Raw genomic sequence first — 13,963 nt, 5'->3', positions numbered from 1 at the left:
TAGATTTACACCTGAGTGTTTTGTTTTTTTTAACCATCCACTTCCAGCCTGCCAGTACAACCAACCACCATTAGTAGGAGAGGTACCACACCATTCCAAAATGTTTGCAGTTCAACAGTTTGGGTACCACACCATGCCAACATGTTTGCAGTTCAGTGGTTTGGCACTGGATCCATCCAGCCCACAAAATCAAACAAAACGGCTCAAGAAAGCAAAAAACTCCAAACTGGTTTTCAGGTTCAAAGTCACTCACTGAAATATTTCCAGTCCTCAAAAAATCAAAACACAGGTTCCAAACAGGTTTTCATATTCCAAAAGGCCACTCATAGATCAGAATAACCTCCACAGATATAAGCAGAAGCAAGGTCAGCTGCAAGGTCATAATACACCTATAATAGCAGACAGGGACATAAATGAGGGGCGGAGCCGACACCCAAAAGCACATGGTACTTAAAAACAAACACCAGCACTACAGCAGCCACCCACGACAACCAAAATTATTAAGAGTTATACTTTTTATATTATTATGTCTGTAAACATGTGACTACCATCTTATTACAGCTCCAACATCGTTTTAAAAAGAGAAAGTGTTAATACTCACATTCACTCCGCAACCGCTGAGCTGTATTCGTCCGTCTGTATTGCGCTGACTGGTTGTTAGCATAATTAGCATGCTTGGAGGAAAAGTGCCGTTTGATGTTATAAAACTGAAACGGTTTCTTTGCAAATAAGGCATACAGCCTTTGATCGGACTTCAGCAAAAAAATATTTAGTTGTCCATTCTTTATTGAACACCCTGCACTCACTGTCCACTTTTCTTTTTTGAGGACCACTCATTGTAAAGTTTTATCCTGTGTTCTCGAGATCATCAGTGGCACGGGCGCCAGAATGACTTCCATGGCACGCGCTGCACCACTCTGCAAATGTAATCTCGCGTGAATACGACTGACTGGAAAGACGGATCTCTAGAACACCTGTCTACGTGATAACACTGAAGCTTATAGTTTATAGATCTGCTCAATCGTGTTTATATGATTGTCTTCCGCGGGCCGGATTAAAAACGCCAACGGGCCGGATGTGGCCCGCGGGCCGTAGTTTGCCCACCTCTGGGATTCAATTTGCCCCTTTATCCATTAAAGAAATTAAATTTGGAGTGTTTTTAAATAATAACAAAATTGAATATGGTATTAATAATTTACTACTTTTAGGTAAACACTTTATTCACAAATTTCGTTTTTTTTTTAAACTAAACCTTATGTTACACACTGGAAGAATGACCTCAAGCTTTTTGCCAAATCTTTAAAGTTAGTTGAAAATAAGGATGTTGGTTATTTTATATCCTTTTTGGATGACTTTGATTTACTCGGTTAACATATGTAAAGATAGTTAAGTAACCCCTTTCTTGTTCATATTTTTTACTTTATTGCTATGTGTGTGTTTTACTACTTTGATGTTTTTGGATCTGTATATATATGGTGCTCTATTTGTTTGTATTTTGAATGTTTTGGGAAATAAAAAAAAAACCTAGATGCCTCGTCCCTGCTGCCCGTCAACGAAGTCGAACGTCCGCACATGGCGGCCATCTTCCCTCAGACAGCTGGCTTACCCATTACATTGTGTTGGTAGCGATATGTACTTTTCAGATGACCATAACTTCCTCAAATTTCAATCGATATTCAAACGGTTTGGTTTATTATATAAAAAAAACAAACGGAAGTATGTATTTATGATATTAATGATGAATAATCATTTTATGTTTTAAAAAAATACGCATAGCTTGGCGAAAATATTTCAGTATACTACAGACTGTAAAGGCCTCTGCATGCTCTTGCGACAAGGCTTTCGCAGATAGCTTTTCGCAGACAGTTGTAATTTATCGTTGAGCGGGGAGTAATAGGCGTGCGCGATGTTATTCACCGTCACAACGCAAGGGGGCGCGAAGTCGCTAGGAGTAGTTGGTGGGTGTGGTTAGTGGAGTGTTTATCCTCCGGTTACTTATAATGACTAGAACTGGAGTCGTATAGATGTACGTACTTCCTCGATCAACCGCTCTTCGTGCTGCTCCATCTTCGCTCGTGTTTTTAAAAATGCCGGTCGTGAAAACAAACCAAACCGGGAAAGTAGGGAAGCGGAAGTGCGTGTACAGCGGATGTAGAGTGGACCAATCAGAGCCCTCTTGTCTGCGACGCTGTCTGCGAGGCTTCACAATTTTTGGGAGGTGCGCGCAGAGCGTCTGCGAAGGTGGGGGGGCTACGCAGACACCATCTGCGATGCCATCTGCGAGGACTGCGTTGTTAGCATAAATTGGCCTTAAGACAGGATGCATGCTGAAATTCCTATGCTGTGAGAAGCCTAACACTAGTGGCAAAATCTGAAAAGAGGCCTAGAAATCACTTTAGGGAGGACGGAATGTTAGCTTGTGGCACCTATGTTAGGTGGTTAATATGACCCTTAATGGACACATTTTTGGTGGATGCCACTTGAATTAGGCTTTTAATAATTTTGTATGTGGAAAAACATAATTACCACCCCAAGTAATTTTTTGGTCAATTTGATCAATGAAAAAATTGGGGGGTACCCATAATTTTACTTCTCCCATTTCAAAAGTAGAAAAGGCACATGTTAATTAGTCAATTAGTCATTTTGAATCCTTTGTATGGTGTGGAAGTTGTCCACGTCGTTGTACTTTTTGCGTTCCGCTGCAGCTTGACGAACTCGTTCAAATCCAGTGTCTCCAAGTTTTCTTGTGTCCTTTTTCAGGTTTTTTCTCTGACAGAACAGACACAGATCCCAGTCAGAAGTAGTGTCAGAACTTCTCTTTTGGCTATAATCATAATTTTACAATCTGCAGGGTACCTGGTGAAAGAGAGATGTTACAATACTTAACTAAATTAAGAATGACTTGTTTTGGTTTCCGTTCAATCATTCCAGTCTGTTAGCATGAATAACAAGATACATATCATAAAATAGAGAAGTACTGTTTATAAGTTTCATATATAGTGGGTGTATATACATAATAAATACGTTTATCACTTTAGAAATCATAAAAGATTTTGGTGTGGTCGCCTTAATTTTCCATTGACAAAATCTGTTGAACTGATGCAGGTGGACTGTCGCAGTATAGCTTATTATGCAATCCATCTTATTCAAGTTTACAAGGCATTTTCGTATTCCGGGAGCATTGAGGTTCCATTTGACATGCTTAAATATGTGGTATTGGTGCATTGGGTGTAGTGAAGATATTTAGAAATAAAAGCAGAAATACATGTAGTTTGATTGAAATTGGTTAGTTTCATTTTTTCAACACAGTGTTTGATGAATCTCATACCTCCTTCTGAAACATGTATATCTGAGTGTTATATTTAAAAAAAATATATCAGCTTTCATACAATATGAGTTGTTAACATATGCCATTTTTTATTTCTGACATGGGAGAAGATGCATTAGGAGTAACCCTTATTTTTCAGCCAACAAAACTGGCCGAAAATTGAGTGGGGTGGTGGCCATTAAGTTTTTGGTGTAAAACAATTTTTAGAAAGCCTACTTTAGGTGGCATCCACACTAAATGAGTTCAGTAGGGGCCATATTAACCCCCTGACACGGATGCCACAAGCTAACATTCCGTCCTCCCTTAAGTGAAATTTGGCCACCAGTCTATTATGGATAACTGCGGCCTTAGGACAAATAACCATACAATTGATTTCCAATTTTTAGTGAAAATATTTTTACATGTGATAGGGCCGTAGGGGAAGCTAAAGTTAAACAAACAGCTTACTCACTTCTGAAACACTTCATCCACCTCAAAAACCTAATGCACTCACATCATCGCATAATAACAAATGCACTGCCCGAGTAAGTAATAGTATAAAACAGTGACAGCGACTCACGGTAGTTTAATTGTGACAAAAAAAACATTTAATTAATCACATGTGGTTATACTTCCAAGGATAAAAAGATATCTTTACATTTACAAAAAGAACATTCAAAGCTGATTATCATGTCAAAGTCAATATATGTTAGCACAGAAGATTGAAATTTCATTTGACTAGGCTCCAATGTGCAGTTAAAATAAAACTAAACATACTGATATAAACATCTACAATTAAAACACACACATCATCTTGTCATCAAAGTCAGTACTTTGATTTCCTGTAAATCATAATGTGAGTGCTGGGCTGGGCTGGGCTTGCGTAAGTCTTCATACCCCTTGTCTGTGGTAAGATGGCCGCCCTGTGCGGACGTTCTGGAATACGCGGTGAGGAATCTAGTCTTCTATGTAAATCTGTGGTTTTACTTATAAAGGGGAACGAGGTAGTTGACCAACTGGCAAAAGAATATTTACGGTAAATAATGATGTGGTTACGTTGCCAGTTGGTCCAGGAAGGACTGAGTTGAGGAGCCAGCTTATGGGAAAAGTGTTCCAGACATGGCAAGCTCAATGGGACAAGGATTTAAAGGGGAGACACTTGTATTCAATCCAGCCTTCAGTAAATGCACAGTGCACTCTATCAGGAGTTAGGTCTCAACAAGTGGTGCTGACCCGTCTCAGATTGGGGCATTGCGCCCTAAACTCTACATTACATCTGATTCATAAACACAGAGACGGATTATGCGAAGTGTGCAGAGTTCCTGAGACAGTTCCTCATGTTTTATTAGAGTGTGTGCAATATTGTGAGTCTAGACGTACGTTTTTTTAACGACTTGTCCGGCTTGGGTGTTACTACTGTTTCCCTCCCTGTTCTGCTTCAACTGAAGGATTCTAAAGTTGCATCTAGTCTAGTTAGATTTTTAAAATCCTCTGGTCTTTACGCCAGAATCTAAGGGTGTTTTCACACCTGGTCCTCTCAGACTCAGTGGACCAAAAAGTGGACCAACAGAAAAAGAACTCAGTTCTTTTTGTGTTCACACTGTGAATTTATTACAAAGAGGACTGGGTTCTCTTTCTGGTCCAGTTAAGCTTTGATGGGGCCTCAGTCCTCTTTCTGTTCATACCAGGTCCTCTAGAGCCCTCAGACCCCCAGTGCATGGAATTCTGGGTAATTTTCTCTTGAATCAAAATGTCTGCTGCCATGCTTGCCCTGCTGTATTCTTTGATCAAAATAGTGCGGATTAAGGAAAATAAATTTATTCCAGCGGCTGTGGTAAGTTCCAAAAGGAAGTTGAGTTTCCCTGCTACAGTCACGTGACCAACTACGGCAAACGAAGAAGGTTGAAAAAGGCGAAGTGAACCCGGTGCGCTTTTTGTTCACAATGCGCAGATTAGGCGAACCGTACGGTTGATTTTTAGCGAACCGTACTGAGACCACCTCAGGTTCGCTTTAAAGGGGTCTGGGTACGGTTGGAGTGTTCACATATGCGCAAAAAATGCTGAGTCATCGATCTGAGTTCGGTTAGATGGCTGAAAGGGACCAAGTGTGAAAACATCCTAAGAGACTGATGGACTAGTAGTGGACTTAATTATCCTGTAGGTGGCGGTAATACACCGGATGGTGTCCAATCCGCCATTATATCCTGAAGAAGAAGAACTTGTTTTACTCCTAGAGTGAAATGGGCAACTCTATCGTTTAGTGAACCATCACTTTCAGTATTGCTAAATATTATGCGTTCATTTTATTGATTCATGACTTTTAATGCTGAAGGATTAATCTTTAGTGCTGTAATGATGATTTTGCTCTAAGGAAGGTTAGAACTTGAATGAAAATTGAGAGTTTAAGAACCACACATTTTATACCAATAAATGCAGCTTTATGCTAACCCTTTCTCTCCGTGCTTCCACGGAAGGCGGTCGCATTTTCTGCTCTCCCTCTCCCTCCTTGTTTTCCCTGCTTGTGCTTCTGTGTCTTGTCTCGTCTGCTGTACTTTCTGAAGAGACTCTTCCTGCATTAGTTTCTAAACTAAAAAAAAGCATGGAATTGATAAACTGGTCTCCTAACGAAATTGACACAGTTTTGGGTTCAGGGGAACCCGTCTGTCCTGCCGGAACGTTTGCGGCTGGTTACACGATGGACGTGTGGGAGCGGTGGTGAGTCGTATGCCTGGCGATTCTTTCTGTGGAGGACATTGAAGATATCTACCTATTCGGAACCATGATTACAGGACTTTTGCTGATTGGATTAGGCATTGCCCTGGTATATTGAGGAAATCAGACAACGGTGACAGCTGTTCAAAGCCCCACAAAGCTGCCCGATATGATTAGAGTGGTGGGCAAAGCTGTCAGCACTCAGACTGTGGACATTCAGAATTTTAACCACAAAATGGTTGTTATCTCGAAGAAGCTTTCAGCTTTGCAAGGAATACGTTTTTCGGAGACCAATTTGAATAGAATGGACAGATATGGACGAGCGGTGTGGACGTGCAAAGACTGCGTCTGGAAAGAGCAAACAATTCATATCTTATCGACATTCAGCTCCCTGAGACAGCACCGGCCTCGGTTCAGGCCGTTGCTGAGACAACATTTCCCCCTGAAGGTCACTGCCAGGAGACACTCTCATTCCTCGCATTCCTTCTCTAACTTTCCGCGGTCGCCATTTTTACCCCCAGTGTGACAAGCGGGTGCGTGACCAGCACCTTCATGGCTGCAGGAGCGGACGGCTGCTTGCTTGCGCTGGATTCCCCCCCTCAAGTCCCGTACTTAAAGTGTACTTGTGTTGTTGTGTGCTTATGTGCAAAAGGTTTTTTAAATGTTCCCACACTGTACTCCTGACAGGAGCATAGTGGGGGGGGGGGGTTCTTTTTTTCCTTATCTCTCCTCATGTTGTGTTTCCTTTTTATCTTCATCCCTGTCTTCCTGTCCTGTCTACCCTATGCCAATTGTATGTTGTATATGTACGGACAGGTTGACGGCTAATTTTGCTGGTACATGTGACTAGTGACAATAAAGGGCGGCATCATCATCATCATTATTAATTGCATGCTCCCACCAATATACGGTACATGTATGTGCTTTATTACAAAACAAGATGGTCAAAAAATATTGATACTGCTTAACACAACAAATGTACTGTGGCCAGTTAGCAAAGGTATTACAGAATGGCATGGTATACTGGACAAATATATTATTACAAGAATTACAATTTAATTACAACAATAACTTTACAGAAGTTACACTGTAGTATGCTAGGCCTTACACTGAACACAGAACCATTGCAATTTCTTACTTCTGAGAAAACGTTCTTGATGCCAACACACACCCAGTGACACGAGCCATCACACTTATCACAACAAAAAATGCTCATATCTGTGTGAGCGAGTGGTTCTTCAATGCACTCTCACTTGCAAACTTGGCAAGGGTAATCTGTGGCCGATAAAAGAGCCTGTTTACTGTTGGGTCACTTAAGGTAACATTGTTATTATGGTCATCTGTGATGCTTTTTCTAACAGGGCCTTCCAGGAGTTCGGGGATTATGATGTCCTTGAATACAACCCTGATTCCAAAAAAGTTGGGACAAAGTACAAATTGTAAATAAAAATGGAATGCAATGATGTGGAAGTTTCAAAATTCCATCTTTTATTCAGAATAGAACATAGATGACATATCAAATGTTTAAACTGAGAAAATGTATCATTTAAAGAGAAAAATTAGGTGATTTTAAATTTCATGACAACAACACATCTCAAAAAAGTTGGGACAAGGCCATGTTTCCCACTGTGAGACATCCCCTTTTCTCTTTAAAACAGTCTGTAAACGTCTGGGGACTGAGGAGACAAGTTGCTCAAGTTTAGGGAGAGGAATGTTAACCCATTCTTGTCTAATGTAGGATTCTAGTTGGTCTTTTTTGTCGTATCTTCCGTTTTATGAAGCGCCAAATGTTTTCTATGGGTGAAAGATCTGGACTGCAGGCTGGCCAGTTCAGTACCCGGACCCTTCTTCTACGCAGCCATGATGCTGTAATTGATGCAGTATGTGGTTTGGCATTGTCATGTTGGAAAATGCAAGGTCTTCCCTGAAAGAGACGTCGTCTGGATGGGAGCATATGTTGCTCTAGAACCTGGATATACCTTTCAGCATTGATGGTGTCTTTCCAGATGTGTAAGCTGCCCATGCCACACGCACTAATGCAACCCCATACCATCAGAGATGCAGGCTTCTGAACTGAGCGCCGATAACAACTCGGGTCGTCCTTCTCCTCTTTAGTCCGAATGACACGGCGTCCCTGATTTCCATAAAGAACTTCACATTTTGATTCGTCTGACCACAGAACAGTTTTCCACTTTGCCACAGTCCATTTTAAATGAGCCTTGGCCCAGAGAAGACGTCTGCGCTTCTGGATCGTGTTTAGATACGGCTTCTTCTTTGAACTATAGAGTTTTAGCTGGCAACGGCGGATGGCACGGTGAATTGTGTTCACAGATAATGTTCTCTGGAAATATTCCTGAGCCCATTTTGTGATTTCCAATACAGAAGCATGCCTGTATGTGATGCAGTGCCGTCTAAGGGCCCGAAGATCACGGGCACCCAGTATGGTTTTACGGCCTTGACCCTTACGCACAGAGATTCTTCCAGACTCTCTGAATCTTTTGATGATATTATGCACTGTAGATGATGATATGTTCAAACTCTTTGCAATTTTACACTGTCGAACTCCTTTCTGATATTGCTCCACTATTTGTCGGCGCAGAATTAGGGGGATTGGTGATCCTCTTCCCATCTTTACTTCTGAGAGCCGCTGCCACTCCAAGATGCTCTTTTTATACCCAGTCATGTTAATGACCTATTGCCAATTGACCTAATGAGTTGCAGTTTGGTCCTCCAGCTGTTCCTTTTTTGTACCTTTAAGTTTTCCAGCCTCTTATTGCCCCGTCCCAACTTTTTTGGAATCGGGGTTGTACAAGTGTTGCCTTTTCAGTAAGTTTTTCCATGAACATTGGATCGAATGAAATTTCTTCAAAGTGTTAGTTATTGTAGGGCGAAACTGTTTTTACACCAAAAAATGACTTAATTACTAACACAGCGTCTACAACAAGTTCGCGCAGGCTGACATCTCGCATGGGATGCTTTGTTTGTTCCCAAACGGTCCCAGAGTGCACCGCGCCAAATCCAAAATGGCGGTGTAAATAAGGAAAGAAAAGTAGAGTTAAACAAAAGATAAAAATAATTTAATTAAATAATGTGATCGATTGATTATACGTTTGTCGCCATGATAACGCGATAAATTTTTCAAAATAAGAGTTCTGAAACAAAGTTTAAAAAAAAATAGTTGAAAATATAGAACGTCCTTCAAAATGGCCTCATACTCATAAACTGGAACTACTTCAATAAATTTACTTAAATTTAATTTCGTATGGCTGAAAAAACCCCTAAAAATTGGATTTTTAACCGAATTGTTTGTGGTTTGTTCCTCTGAATGAGGCCTGTAAATAACTAACTTCATTTTAAACACATCATTTAAAAGCTGTTTAAGAAAAAAAAACACAAATATGAAAATGTAAACCAGCTTCACCTCAGAAAACATTTGGTTTCCTGGTCAGTGTCTCAGATTGTGGGTGTTTAAGCAGGTAAACTCACTCGTTAATGTTGCATTAGATACATTTATTTTTCCATTACAGCCATGATTTCTTCCACACATCACTCAGACAAGGAAAACAAAACATGACAAACTCTTCAGTGGTCACATGGGGTAACTGTTGTTGGAGTCCCTCAGGGCGGAGTCTTGAGTCATTTCACCATTTTGGTGTCGATATATTAAAGTGTGATTGAGAAACAGCCTGACTTCCTGTTTGGCCTGTCCAGACCTCAGGAGATAAAAAGGCAGAATTCAAAATAGCACAAAGAGGAATCACAATGACCATGCAATGACACTTCACCGAGTTTGGTGTCGAACCCAATAGGACCACATTGGAAATAAGCAATTTTGCTTTCATGTGTTATCCTGGTTTTTGTCATATTTACATATACAGTGGTGCTTGAAAGTTTGTGAACCCTTTAGAATTTTCTATATTTCTGCATAAATATGACCGAAAACATCATCAGATTTTCACACAAGTCCTAAAAGTAGATAAAGAGAACCCAGTTAAACAAATGAGACCAAAATATTATACTTGGTCATTTATTTATTGAGGAAAATGATCCAATATTACATATCTGTGAGTGGCAAAAGTATGTGACCCTTTGCTTTCAGTATCTGGTGTGACCCCCTTGTGCAGCAATAACTGCAACTAAACGTTTGCGGTAACTGTTGATCAGTCCTGCACACCGGCTTGGAGGAATTTTAGCCCGTTCCTCCGTACAGAACAGCTTCAACTCTGGGATGTTGGTGGGTTTCCTCACATGAACTGCTCGCTTCAGGTCCTTCCACAACATTTCCATTGGATTAAGGTCAGGACTTTGACTTGGCCATTCCAAAACATTCACTTTATTCTTCTTTAACCATTCTTTGGTAGAACGACTTGTGTGCTTAGGGTCGTTGTCTTGCTGCATGACCCACCTTCTCTTGAGATTCAGTTCATGGACAGATGTCCTGACATTTTCCTTTAGAATTCGCTGGTATAATTCAGAATTCATTGTTCCATCAATGATGGCAAGCCGTCCTGGCCCAGATGCAGCAAAACAGGCCCAAACCATGATACTACCACCACCATGTTTCACAGATGGGATAAGGTTCTTATGCTGGAATGCAGTGTTTTCCTTTCTCCAAACATAACGCTTCTCATTTAAACCAAAAAAAAGTTCTATTTTGGTCTCATCTATGTACAGAATTATTCCAATAGCCTTCTGGCTTGTCCATGTAATCTTTAGCAAACTGCATCCGAGCAGCAATGTTCTTTTTGGAGAGCAGTGGCTTTCTCCTTGCAGCCCTGCTATGCACACCATTGTTGTTCAGTGTTCTCCTGATGGTGGACTCATGAACATTAGCCAATGTGAGAGAGGCCTTCAGTTGCTTAGAAGTTACCCTGGGGTCCTTTGCGACCTTGCCGACCATTACACGCCTTGCTCTTGGAGTGATCTTTGTTGGTCGACCACTCCTGGGGAGGGTAACAATAGTCTTGAATTTCCTCCATTTGTACACAATCTGTTTGACTGTGGATTGGTGGAGTCCAAACTCTTTAGAGATGGTTTTGTAACCTTTTCCAGCCTGATGAGCATCAACAACACTTTTTCTGAGGTCCTCAGAAATCTCCTTTGTTCGTGCCATGATACATTTCCACAAACATGTGAAGATCAGACTTTGATAGATCCCTGTTCTTTAAATAAAACAGGGTGCCCACTCACACCTGATTGTCATCCCACTGATTGAAAACACCTGACTCTAATTTCACCTTCAAATTAACTGCTAATCCTAGAGGTTCACATACTTTTGCCACTCACAGATATGTAATATTGGATCATTTTCCTCAATAAATAAATGACCAAGTATAATATTTTTGTCTCATTTGTTTAACTGGGTTCTCTTTATCTACTTTTAGGACTTGTGTGAAAATCTGATGATGTTTTCGGTCATATTTATGCAGAAATATAGACAATCCTAAAGGGTTCACAAACTTTCAAGCACCACTGTATAGTGTTTGTATGATTATTATTTACTGAATAAACTAATCAAAAATCAACCCGAAACATGTTCCTGAGATACAGACTCACTTACTGCCTGGCAGCTTTACCATCAGTTCATTGGATGACGACGGCCATATTGCTTCTCAGAGTAAAATTCTTCGAATAACTTTTGGTCAGAACTCTTTAGAGTTCATGTGGACCAAAATTGATGGTAGTAAGATCAATAATCTCAAAAAAAAAAAAAAACACTTAAAACGTTGGTGAAAATCCAACATGAACGACAAGAGGTATGGATTCAGGTGGCAAAACTTCACAACTTAGAAGCAAAAACGTACCTTGAAATTTGGCCTGTTGTTGGAGCTACAAAGATGGATGGATGGACCACAAATGGTGCAAAGGTGTGACCAGGTGAAACCCTGCCTGAACAGACACGCCTTCATGGCGGGACAAAACATTGACAGGAAAAGAGTGACGCTCACATCACTGGGTCCTGCACAGTTCTTCAGTGGCCTCCTGATTCACCAGACTGTTGAGCATCTGTGAGATGTTCTGGACTGTTGGGTTCTTCGACATGTTCCTGTCCCTAGGAATGTCCATGAACTCGGAAAAGCTCTTATGGAGGAACGGGAGAACATTCTAAAGCCTCAGTCAATAATCAATGATCTCATTCACTGTCGAAGACGAAGGCGCTGCTCTGCACCACAGAACTTAACATGCAACACAGGAAGTGGAACCATGGCCCTCTTTATTACTGAGTATGTATGTATGACATGTAAAGAAAGGATTTTGTCAAGCTGATTAAGTGAATAAACGTACTGGACACAGAGTGAAGCTTTTATATATTTATATGATTAGGTATCTACTGATAAAATTATAAATATAAAAAAATTAACAATGTTCTGATTGTGTGCACATTTAAAAGAATTGTACATTCTTGTAAAAATATTTAAGCGACATGCAAAAAAATCCATAGGGTTTCAATTGTATTTTATAAATGATAAGCTCCAGGAGCCACACCCCTTTTCCTGAATAGATTAATATACAACCCCGATTCCAAAAAAGTTGGGACAAGGCCATGTTTCCCACTGTGAGACATCCCCTTTTCTCTTTACAACAGTCTGTAAACGTCTGGGGACTGAGGAGACAAGTTGCTCAAGTTTAGGGAGAGGAATGTTAACCCATTCTTGTCTAATGTAGGATTCTAGTTGGTCTTTTTTGTCGCATCTTCCATGTTTTCTATGGGTGAAAGATCTGGACTGCAGGCTGGCCAGTTCAGTACCCGGACCCTTCTTCTACGCAGCCATGATGCTGTAATTGATGCAGTTTGTGGTTTGGCATTGTCATGTTGGAAAATGCAAGGTCTTCCCTGAAAGAGACGTCGTCTGGATGGGAGCATATGTTGCTCTAGAACCTGGATATACCTTTCAGCATTGATGGTGTCTTTCCAGATGTGTAAGCTGCCCATGCCACACGCACTAATGCAACCCCATACCATCAGAGATGCAGGCTTCTGAACTGAGCGCTGATAACAACTCGGGTCGTCCTTCTCCTCTTTAGTCCGAATGACACGGCGTCCCTGATTTCCATAAAGAACTTCACATTTTGATTCGTCTGACCACAGAACAGTTTTCCACTTTGCCACAGTCCATTTTAAATGAGCCTTGGCCCAGAGAAGACGTCTGCGCTTCTGGATCGTGTTTAGATACGGCTTCTTCTTTGAACTATAGAGTTTCAGCTGGCAACGGCGGATGGCACGGTGAATTGTGTTCACAGATAATGTTCTCTGGAAATATTCCTGAGCCCATTTTGTGATTTCCAATACAGAAGCATGCCTGTATGTGATGCAGCGCCGTCTAAGGGCCCGAAGATCACGGGCACCCAGTATGGTTTTCCGGCCTTGACCCTTACGCACAGAGATTCTTCCAGATTCTCTGAATCTTTTGATGATATTATGCACTGTAGATGATGATATGTTCAAACTCTTTGCAATTTTACACTGTCGAACTCCTTTCTGATATTGCTCCACTATTTGTCAGCGCAGAATTAGGGGGATTGGTGATCCTCTTCCCATCTTTACTTCTGAGAGCCGCTGCCGCTCCAAGATGCTCTTTTTATACCCAGTCATGTTAATGACCTATTGCCAATTGACCTAATGAGTTGCAATTTGGTCCTCCAGCTGTTCCTTTTTTGTACCTTTAACTTTTCCAGCCTCTTATTGCCCCTGTCCCAACTTTTTTGAGATGTGTTGCTGTCATGAAATTTCAAAATGTCTCACTTTCAACATTTGATATGTTGTCTATGTTCTATTCTGAATACAATATCAGTTTGAGATTTGTAAATTATTGCATTCCATTTTTATTTACAATTTGTACTTTGTCCCAACTTTTTTGGAATCGGGGTTGTAAATTAAATTAATAAACACCACATGATTCAAGTTAAAGTACATTTAGAAGGAAAGAAAAAAAAGGAAGACTA

Source organism: Neoarius graeffei, chromosome 2 (genome assembly GCF_027579695.1).
Source record: "Neoarius graeffei isolate fNeoGra1 chromosome 2, fNeoGra1.pri, whole genome shotgun sequence".
Classification (NCBI taxonomy): Eukaryota; Metazoa; Chordata; class Actinopteri; order Siluriformes; family Ariidae; genus Neoarius; species Neoarius graeffei.
Note: the sequence above shows the minus strand (reverse complement) of the source record.